This window comes from Dipodomys ordii, unplaced genomic scaffold, assembly GCF_000151885.1.
Source record: "Dipodomys ordii isolate 6190 unplaced genomic scaffold, Dord_2.0 Scaffold131, whole genome shotgun sequence".
Taxonomy (NCBI): Eukaryota; Metazoa; Chordata; class Mammalia; order Rodentia; family Heteromyidae; genus Dipodomys; species Dipodomys ordii.
In genome coordinates this window covers 3,585,663-3,596,777 of record NW_012267347.1, presented here as the reverse complement: position 1 = coordinate 3,596,777, position 11,115 = coordinate 3,585,663, and positions in this window count along the sequence as shown.

Below are 11,115 nucleotides of genomic sequence, written 5' to 3'. Positions count from 1 at the left end.
TCACCTCAGTTGGCAGGAAACTTTGGAGTAGGAAAATAATAGAAATTTACAGATTCACAAACGGGGCTAGTCCTACTCAGACCTATGCAAATTAGGAAATAAAGGAATAAGCACACAAATAGGAACTCCTGTTTTGAAGCTGGAGTTCTTCTCAGAAACTTTCTCTTCCTCCCCCCATCCCTTGTAATCAGAGAGGTCCTACCCCATTATGTTCTGTTTCAGGATCTATGTGCTTTCTTCACAGTGTTGATCACAATTACAAATTAATTTCTACGTGTACTTATTCTTCTCTATCTCTTCTCTGCCCTCTAACATTTGGAGGACCCCCTTTGTCTTGTCTGCTATCACATGCTCTATGCATCTCACAGTTCTTATTTATTTCACTAGATGTTGTTGTTCTGTTTGTTTGTCTTTCTGTCTAACTGTATATTCCAGGCTTGACTCACTCATGTGAACCTCCTCAGCCATCCACGTATGAGAATTCTAGTCCGCCATGTTGAACTAGCTTTTTGTATGTAAGCATCTAGTGAGTATTTTGGGAGGGATAGTTGAATGGTCTGCCAGAAGCACTAGATCAGTGTTTCTTAACACTTTGCTCATTACCATTCCTGCAAGAGCCCTTTTTAGACATTTGTTTTTGTAGTACTAGAACTTAAACTCAGGGATTCCCATTTGTTAATCAGGTACTCTACCACTTGAGTTACCCCACCACCCCTTTTAGCATTTTTTGTCAGTCAGCTTAAATTCTGGGCCTGGGCACTGTCCCTCAGCTCTTCAGCTCAAAGCAAGCACTCTACCACTTGAGCTGCAGCACCACTTTTGGTTTTCTGGTGGTTAATTGGGGATAAGAGTCTCACAGACCTTCCTGCCAGGAATGGCTTTGAACTGTGATCCTCAGATCTCAGCCTCCTGAGTAGCTAGGATTACAGGTGTGAGCCACTGGCACCCTGCTACATTGGTTATTTTTTTGAGATTTAGGATCTCACTTTATGCCTAAGCTAGTCTGGAATACAATCTTCTTATTTATGCTTACTCAAATTGTTAGGAAGTAAAGTACAAGACATGGAGGCCCAGCCCTTGGTTGAGATAGAGTCATAAACAACACAGATACATTTCAATTTCAAAAGTGAGGATGTGAATAGTTACTACTATTAGTTGAAAATGTGGAAGGAAAGAGGTGCTCAGAAAAGCAGTCTTTTGACACTTACTGCCCATTTTGAGGCAACATCTTGTATTTCCTTTTCCTTCTTCATGTTCATGTTGTTATCCTAGTACCAAAACAGCACTTGGTACTTAATGTAGAGTTTCCATATAAAAGGCTAAATGCCATGTTGTTTGAATTTCAGACTTCAATTATACATGTAATTATCTATATGTATATGCATATATAGAGACAGATATAGAAGAAGAGGCAATATAGTGTATAATAGTGTGATTATGTGTGTGCCAGTATTGAGGCTTAAACTCAATTTTTCACTCTACCACCTAAGCCACATTTCCACTTTGGTATTTGGAGACTTTTTTTTTCTGGCTAATTGAAGATTAGAGTCAGATTTTTCTGCCCTGATTCTCAGAGCTCAGTCTTCTAAGTAGTCAAAAGTTTACAATTTTCTTTTTTCTATAAACATGTCCCCTACAATATTTTGAATACACATACATTAAAATTGCAATTATTCTTTCTTTGAAATTCAGATGTAACTAGAAGTCCTGTATTTTTATTTGTTAAATCTGATGACCTTAACAGGATAGAAACACTTTTAGTTTCCATGAATAAATTAATGAAGGGATACTGGTTTTATTTCTATGTGTATGAGTAAGAACTTCCCTATGGGGAGTGGGGAAAGAAGGACTAGAGTTAGAGAGGATAATTTTCAGAGACATGAACAGTTGGGGCCTAGGCTTAGATGTAAGAGCAATAAGAACAAATTAACAAATACACAGAAACCATATATTTAGAAGGAGAAGCTATTGCTGGAACCAGGTTCTCTCATGGCTTTTGATGTTAGTAAGTGATCAGGACAACTTCTATATTGAAGAGATGAATGTTGGGGGACTTTAAGTTGAGTTACTAAGTGTGTACAAGAGCATGGAGTCTTAGGCCTCATAGGTGACATCAGCTTCTGGTGTTTTTGTTCAGAGGCTAGTGGCTGTTTCTATCCAGGAGGAGCTGCAGTCATGGATAGCAATAATCAAAAGGCACAGAAAGATCTAGAGAGCTGTAATGGCCTTTGAAAGCAAGGGTAGAGGAGGCAAAGGTTTACCCCTGTGCCTCTGGCAATGGGCTAACTACAGGGCCACTTGGCAACAGGGACTTAGGGACTGTATAGTGGCTCAATAAAGATCCATGGCAGTCTACGTCACTTTCCTAAGCCATCATAGCAGAAGATAAGACTTTTGCAACAAAATTGAAAATCTCTTAACTTTGGTAGGCACTGATGATTGGGATAGTACTCTTAGCTGCAAGATTTTATGTGCCACAAAGCACCAGTCTATATATCAGTCACCCCAAATTAAGACCCATAGAGCAAACTGGACAGACCACTCTTTTTTGTTGGTGATGATAGTACTGGGGCTTGAAGTCAGAGCCTTTCACTTGCTCAGTTTGCTTGCTCAAACGTCACTCTGCCACTTAAGCCATGCCTGCCATCCAGCTTTTTGTTGCTTATTTTGGGGATGGTGTTTCACAGACTTTTCTGTCCAGGCTGCTTTGGACATTAACCCTCTTGCATTTCTGCCTACTAAATAGCTAGGAATCCAGAAATGAGCAACTGGTGCCCAATTTGGACAGGTCATTCATGAATTTATGTGAGGTTTTGTAGGCTCATGGGTAGAAATTATTCAAATAATTACTAATAAAATTCCAAGATTATATATAATGCCTTTAGGTAGGTATGTAGGTCTGGCCCTGTGATAAATGTATGGAATTCAAAAGGAATTGAGCATCAGGTCCTTGGAGAAAGATTGGTTCCAACGGGACCCTTTGGGAAAAGAACTTCAGAAACAGGTGTTTCAACATATGTTGAAATCTTTTCTACTTGAAGGAAATGTAGGACAAGGTGAAAAATGTTCCCCCAGAGGCCAGGCAGAGGGCCCCTCTGCCTACTGACAGATAGAGCGGCTGTGTCACTTAAGAGACTTTGCACTGAGCTCACACTCAAGATCAGAAGCATTTCACTCAAAGAGGAAGTGAAAACAGAAGTTTTGAATAGATTTAATGGAAAAGGAGTACAGGAAATGGTTCCCACCCATTAGATTGAGAATAAATGCTCCTCATCAGCCTTAACCTTGTAGAGAGGTGTCTTCAAACAGTTCTTATTCAAAAGTTCTGAGTTATAAGCTGGGTGCTGTGATCTGAGGATCACAGTTGGGAGCCAGCCCAGGGAAGAAGGTCTGTGAGACTCTTATCTCCAATAAACTACTCCGAAAAAACTAAAGTGCCACTTGTGGTTCAGGTAGTAGAGCACTAGCTTTGAGTATAAAAACAACTTAGGGACAGCGTCTAGGACCTGAGGTCAAACCCCAGAACTTAAAAAAATATTTCTGAGTCAACTGGCACCAACTTAGTGGCATCAGCAGAAGCTATGCAGAGAATTCAGCTTCTTTCTTTTCTTCATGGGTGAATGAATCTGTGTTACAATCTGTGGAGACAGTTGCTAGCACAGCCTTAGCTCCGTGCAGACACTAATTGGCCAGCTAAAAAGTAAGAAATCTATCCACAATTTTTTGGGGGGTCCAGTCGTGGGGCTTGTACTCTGGGCCTGGGCGTTGTCCCTCAGCTCTTCAGCTCAAGGCTAGCGCTCTACCACTTGAGCCACAGCGCCACTTCTGGCTTTTTTCTTGTTGCTTATGTGGTGCTGAGGAATCGAACCCAGGGCCTCAGGCATGCAAGGCAAGTGCTCTACCACTGAGCCACTTTCCCAGCCGAAGTAAGAAATCTAATAAGGAATCTGATTACTGTGACTTCAAAAGATAATTTAAAGGCTTTAAGTTATTTGAATTTTAAAATATGCTTAGAATTTTTATACAGGGAAGATTTTGAACTTTCATATCTTTCTAGGAGTATGAAAGAGGCAAGATTGTTTGCAGTAAAATATGATGTGATACCTCAACATTGTCATTTTAGTATTGGAGGATATTATAGTATTGTTTAATGTCATTGAAGAACTCAGAACTGCTTATTAGACTTAATCTGGGAAGGGAAATAATTATAGCAAAGTTTCAGCCCTGGATTCCAAATGATAGTGGTGTTACATAATTACCATGTGTGGTTTTTCTCTGAATATGCTCACAAAATTCTACATCATTACCCAAAGGTCTCAGTGAGGATACCGACAGGAGTAAGACTCATCCTGGAGAGGAGATTAGTGGACATGAGTGATAACTTCCAGCAACTATGGCAATACAAAGAGAAATGAGATATGAGCCCTACAAAGCTATGAGGAAGTAAAGATTTTTAATGAAAAGATGATACATGTGATGAAAGGAGTATATAGAGAAATAAAACAAAGAGGAAATAAGTGTATTATTGCACAAGGTATTCATAACATAAGTGTTTCTTAAAGAAGTTTCTATATAAGTGTCAAGATAGAAGAAAGCCATGGGACAGTCCATAGTCAGATAGAATGGAGACTTGACCTTCCTCACTTCATCCTAGAACAAGTCAAAATGTTTCAACTTGCATCTTTTGAATCCTAACAGCATTTGAAAGCTTAGCAATGAATATAATAAGATACAATACACTACAACATTCTCTTTCTCTCTTTCTCTGTCTCCTTTATTCCTGTTCTTCTCTTTCTTAGATTCACAAGTACAAAGTGGCTGCAGCTTCGCAGCTTTCTAACTACTAAGCTCTTTAAAAGACTTGAAAACAGATACATTCCGCGTTAGAATCCAATATTCCTTGAGAGTTAAAATATATCTGACTCCTGTAGTGGGCATGAAATGGTTTAGAAGAAAAACCATTTGAACTGACCCAAGTTTGTGAGATTAGATTTACTTTACTGCACACTCTGGAGGCATTTGACAACTTTGTGCACCGGAAGAACTATTTTCAGGTCAAACTCAACATGGGAACTTTGTGAAAATAGATGGAGTTATCTAGACCGGGAGAGAAGCAGTCTTAGGACAGAGTCCCAGCATTTAAGGAAGAAGAGCAGAGGGGATTTTGGTGTGGATAGGTGAGGGGTGATGGAAACCCACTCCAACCTCTAGCCCTCCGCCCTTCCCAGTTTTCATTTTCATTGATATTCTTACCTGGGCACTGGTGGCTCATGCCTGTAATTTCAGAAACTTAATTGTTTGAGATCTGCGAATCATGGTTCAAAGCCAGCCCAAGCAGGAAAGTCCATGAGACTCTGATCTCTAATTAGGTAGCAATAAGTTAGAAGTGAAGTTGTGGTAGAGCAACAGCCTTGAACAAAAATGCTAAGGGATAGCACCCAAGCCCTGAGTTCAAGTCCCATCACCAGCGCACGCACACACACACACACACACACACACACAAAACACTCTCTAAAAGAAGAGTATTTCCAAATGTGTATATATGTGTGTATGTGCACACATATAACATAGTGCACTAAAAAGTGCTAATAAGTTATTATAAAGTAATTACCCTTATCATCACCATTAAGACCAAGAGACGGGATATTCAGAACCCTAGAAGTCTGGCATACATCTGCTCTGTCATAACTTCTCTACTTTCTAAGGTAAACTATAGAAAGTGAAGAAGGGATTCGACAACTTTGTATTATCCATTATGCATCCATAAATAGTATTGTTTAGTTTTTCTTTTTTTCCTGAATTTTATATTCAAGTTATCACATAGATATAGTTGTTTTTTAAATAATACATTAGTCAATGATCTTAAGACTTTTCTCCAATTTGGTTGGAAGTAGAGAATTGATCATCACATCACTTGAAAAATAATTGTCACTAACTCTTCACAGTCATTTATTTCATTTTTTTCTTGAGTTTTTATAACAATATTTCCCAGGACTTGTCTAATGATTATTATATAAGGAAACAGTAAGAAAAATAGAAATACTTCAACCTTCTTGTCTGTGTCCTCAGAGACCCATTTGGATAGTGACCTGTTCTATCCAACCATGTGGTTATCATGAAAGTTTCTGATGCTAAATCTTAGATGTTATGTGACCTTATAAAGGATGTGATACACTTAATTTCTAGGCAAGTCTTTCCTAGATATTTCTATTTGTTTATAATGTCTCATAGAAATTTTTCTTTTATAATGTATGTTGCGCTGCTGCACATCCCCACGAAGTTTTATATTTTTCTAGTCATTTTAATTATGATATGATAAGAAAGGAAATTCAATTTCAAGATAAGAATATAACACTGATCATAATCTCGGAATGGAAATCTCTCCTCTTTGTGATGTTTCCTTTGTCATGTATTTCATTTATTTCAATACCATTATTTTTTTCTTCTTGGCGGCCTATTTTCCACTATAATTCTTCTCTGTTATTTTGGTATATCCATTTATGGCCACTGTCATGCTAATTTCATTTTTAAGAGAGCTTCAAATATATTCATATATTACATCTGGCACTCCCCTCATTAGCCTTTGTTAGAAATCATTGACAGTAAAATGAATTTAGAGAAAAAAGAATAGAATGGAGGGAATTACTCTTCTTGTTATAGATTACTATGTAGCTACAGTGAAAAGACAGGCTGATATTGATAGAGGAATAGACAAGCAATCTGTGGGAAAGAATATGGAGCCCAGATATAGACCTATATATTTTTGCCTAAGTAAGTTTTGAGAAAGTTTCAAAAAGCAATTTCTTTTTTGGTCGATCGTGGGGCCTGAACTCTGGGCCTGGGCACTGTCCCTAGGTTCTTCAGCTCAAGGTGAGCACTTGAGCCACAGTACTACTTCCAGCTTTTTCTGCTTATGTGGTGCTGAGGAATTGAACTCAGGGTTTCATACATGCAAGGCAAGCACTCTAACATTGAGCCACCTTCCCAGCCCTCAAAAAGCAATTTTTAACAAATGATAGATAAGCAAAGAAAATGAACCTCTATTCAACTCTCATTTGTCCTACAAAATGGACCACATACTTAGATATCCTGATAGAAATAAACTTAGGTAAATAACACAGGAGAAAAATCTGTATGTTCTGGAGTAAATAAAGAAGACTTAGGCTTGAAAAGCAAGGAAAGAAAAGAATCCAAAAAAAGTTCACAAAATTGGATTTTTCAAAATTAAAACAAATTATTTCTGTAAAGCCTTGTGATCAGAACGAAAGCATAAGCCAGGCTCATACTGTAATCCTAGATACTCAGGAGGCTGAGATATGAGGATCACAGTTCAAAGCCAGCCAGGGCAGCAAAGTCCGTGAGACTCTTATCTCCAATAAACCACCAGAAAACTGGAAGTGGCTCTGTGGCTCAAGTGGTAGTGCACTAGCCTTGAGCTGAAGAGTTGAGGGACAGCGCCCAGGCCCAAAGTTCAAGTCCCAGTAACAATAAGATACATTGTTTGTTTAAAAAAAAAAGCTCAACAGTAGAAATAATCAAAGAACCTAGGTAGAAAATAGATAAAACAGGTATTTTCCCAAAGGGTGTTGACATACAGAAAATAGATAATAAACACACTGAAAGATGTCCAGAATTAGACAAATTAAAGCAACAATAACCTGTCTCTATACATCTATCTAAATGATGAGGATACAGGAAAACCAGAACAATTGTTTAGAGCTGATGTGAATGAAAGCTGGTTGCCACCCTGGCATCTTCCTTTAAAATTAAATATGTACATCCTACAAACTCAGTTATGATGCTCTTGCCTATTTATCCCTTGGAAGTGAAAAATTTCAAGATGTGGTGAACATTTATAGTAATTTCATTGGTAATAGCCAAACCATGCAAAGAACCCAAGTGATCTCCAAATATAAATGGCATAATTACATTTATTCACAACGGTGGCTTTTAAGGAATGTACTGAGTGAAAAATGTGGTTCCACTTATATATCATTTAAGAAATAGACTAATTAAAATGTGGGAGAAGATTAGTAATTGAAACCAAAGACTGCAAGTAGAAGGAAGGGCAGGTGGCTATGAAGAGCTAACACAAAGGACTGCTATGGTGATGACGGCTCTTTATTTTTATTATTGTGGTAGTTATTAGACAAAGCCATGCACAGAGTAAAACTTACACAGACAATGTTTTTAAAGCTTAAAAAATCAGCAGAGTTTTCTCAAGCTCTGCTGATGGTACCAATATCAGTGTCCTGGTTCTCATAGAGTCCTATTGATATTCAAAAAATTACTATTTAGAGTTGTAAGGTGAAAGGTATGCCAGGGTTGTCAGCAGATTACTTGGCAGTTTTCTATGACTCATTGCAATCATTTGAAAATAAAATTAAATAGTAATAACCACAACCATTCTCAATTATTTTTCTGATGGATAAACTTTATTTTATATAGTTTATACAACAGTCTGAATTCTTTCCAGTCACCTATCTTATTCCTATTGGTGAACAACCTGTGCAGAAGGAATTAGACAAAATGTTACTCAAAATGGGTTGTAGTTAAAAAAAATCTGGTAGTTGCCTGAGGGGTATTTGGTTAGAGAGTCTAATTACATAGTATTTTGAACTTTCTTAGTGTTGAATTAGAATTAATTATATTTTATATAAGTGTAATCGGCACTTGCAGAGGGTTAATAATGCTAAGTAATGCATGAATATTTATTTAATCCTCATAATGTCCTTACAGGCAATCTCTACTTAAAGGCAAGGAAACTGAGGCATAAAGAGGTTAAATACTTTGCTCCAAACCAGGTGGAGGATGGCATTAGGACATGGTTATCAGAGAAATCAGAAAATGTTCTTCCTCCATATACTATAGTGATAATCAATGCAAAACATTTAGCATTAAAAATATTAGCATATGACACATATGACCATGTAAGATGATGCTAAGCGAAATAAACTCCAAGACATGGATCCAAGAGGATTTTTGTTGTTGTTTTTAATGTACTATGTGATTTCTTGTTTCTTTTGTGTGTTCTTCCCCCTGTGGTTGGTTTATCCCCTGTTGTCAGTGGTGGTACCCTGGGTATTGCATATATGTTTATCTGAATTAGGGAAGGGAAGGGGAATAGCAAAACAAGACAACATGTTGGAAATGATCTGTACAATTTGGGGGGAGAGTGGGGGGAGGAAAAAAGTGGGAGAAAAATGAGGGAGGGGGGAACAAGCTTGACAAGAAATGTACTCACTACCTTACTTACGTAACTGTAACCCCTCTGTATATCACCTTGACAATAAAAAATTATTATTAAAAAAATTTGCACACTCTATAGAATTGAAGCAACAAAAGCTTGAACGATATGGTAAGGTAACTCCCGCTGATGTTTCTTCCTACATCCTCAACTCTCAAGTTCTCACAAAAGTAATAAAAAGGTTCAATTTAAAATTTTGTGTCACTGAGGAGGACATCCAAGTCCTAATTTGGGAAGGAAAAATCAGCCCCTGAACAGATTCTGCTCTCATTACTTTAGAGTAAGAGAACGTGAGGCCTTATCTCTCTGATCCATTCTTTTTTTTTAATCTCTGCTCTTTATACATTGATAGCTTAAGAAATATAGCAAGAATAACTTTACCAGTGTCTTGGATACAGCAGCAATTCAAGAAATATTTACTGAATGAAAGAAGGCATTGGACAAGGAAATGATGAGACAGGTGGTTCTGAACAGTAATGACTGAGAATTTTTATAAGAATTTATGGAATTCTAAGTGAGAAGCTGTCTTTGTTGTCATCTTCTCTTGTTCCTCCAAATTTTATAACATCTTCACAGTACTGTATATGACTTGGACTTCCTGGAAGAGACACACAGGAATAAGGGCCAAGTGAGCAAAAGAAGGAAAGCAAGATTGAAGAACTTCCAAGGAGTCTAGCTCACTGTGTTCTCAAGAAATGTTCTTCTGGTGTTTGCTGTGGAGGAGAAAAAAAAACAAACAAACAAAAAGAGTAAAAAAAAAATACCACTAAGCATTTAGGCTCCTGTTTACACATTACTCCCAGACTTTATGCCCAGTACATAGAGTTAATGTATAGAGTCCCAACTATTCCTGTTCCTCTGTAAAAACCCATTCCTCTATGCTGCTCATTCTGTAATTGTCTAAAACATGCATCCTCCTAGCCTAACCACCAATACTTCTTCACCAAGCCACTCTAGTCTCTGATGCAACTTCTCATTGGTTATAATCCTTATGTTGTTGGTTGTTGTTGTTGTTGTTTTCCTCTTGGCTACTGTGACTGCTGTAATATTCTGTCAGAACTCACTTTCTTCCCATTCCTCTATATTCTTTAGATAATTAACCCCAAGTGAATTATCCCATCACATGGAAGGAAATAAGAGGCACAGATAAGAGAGAATTCCCTGCCTCAAGACTTCATGCTCCCTGCTACCCCAACCTCATTCCCGTGGTGTCATTTATTGAGAGTGACTGCCCCTCCTGAAGTTGGGGTGTCTAGACCACGTCCTGGTCTTGTCACCAGCTTCTTCCTTCCCTGCTTCAGTCCCCGAGCTCCTCCTAGTGGGGAGAATCAGCATTAACATACACTGGCTCTTATCCTTCATGGCTGGGAATGGGCTGCAGTACATGGACTCTTGAGGGTTTGGGATGAAAGCACCTTTATGAGACAGTGAACTAGGTACATGATGGTTTCTGGGAGAGAGTGAGAATTGACAGGAAAGAGGCTGGGGAGAGAGGGAGTGAAAGACATACAAGCATGGCACTTCTGCCTAGTGACTTGGGGCCTTTTGTATAGACCATCTACTCTGACTTGTTCATCTCTGGCTTTCCTAAGTTGTAAAATAAGAACACTGTTCCTGATTCATTTTTCTCCAATAGAACTTCAGCTACACCTTTCCCATGGCTTTCTCTTTCTCTCTGATTTGTTCTTGTGCTCTGTACATGTCTTACTGCTCAAACAGGACAGAATGTCCCTGGAGGAAGTAGACTTTATTCTATGCATATTTCACCTCCCCAAATAACTAACAAAAACTCCTGCATTATAGGTGTCAATAATCTTGGGTACAGGGCTGGGAAGGTGGCTCAGTGGTAGAGCGCTTGCCTTGCATGC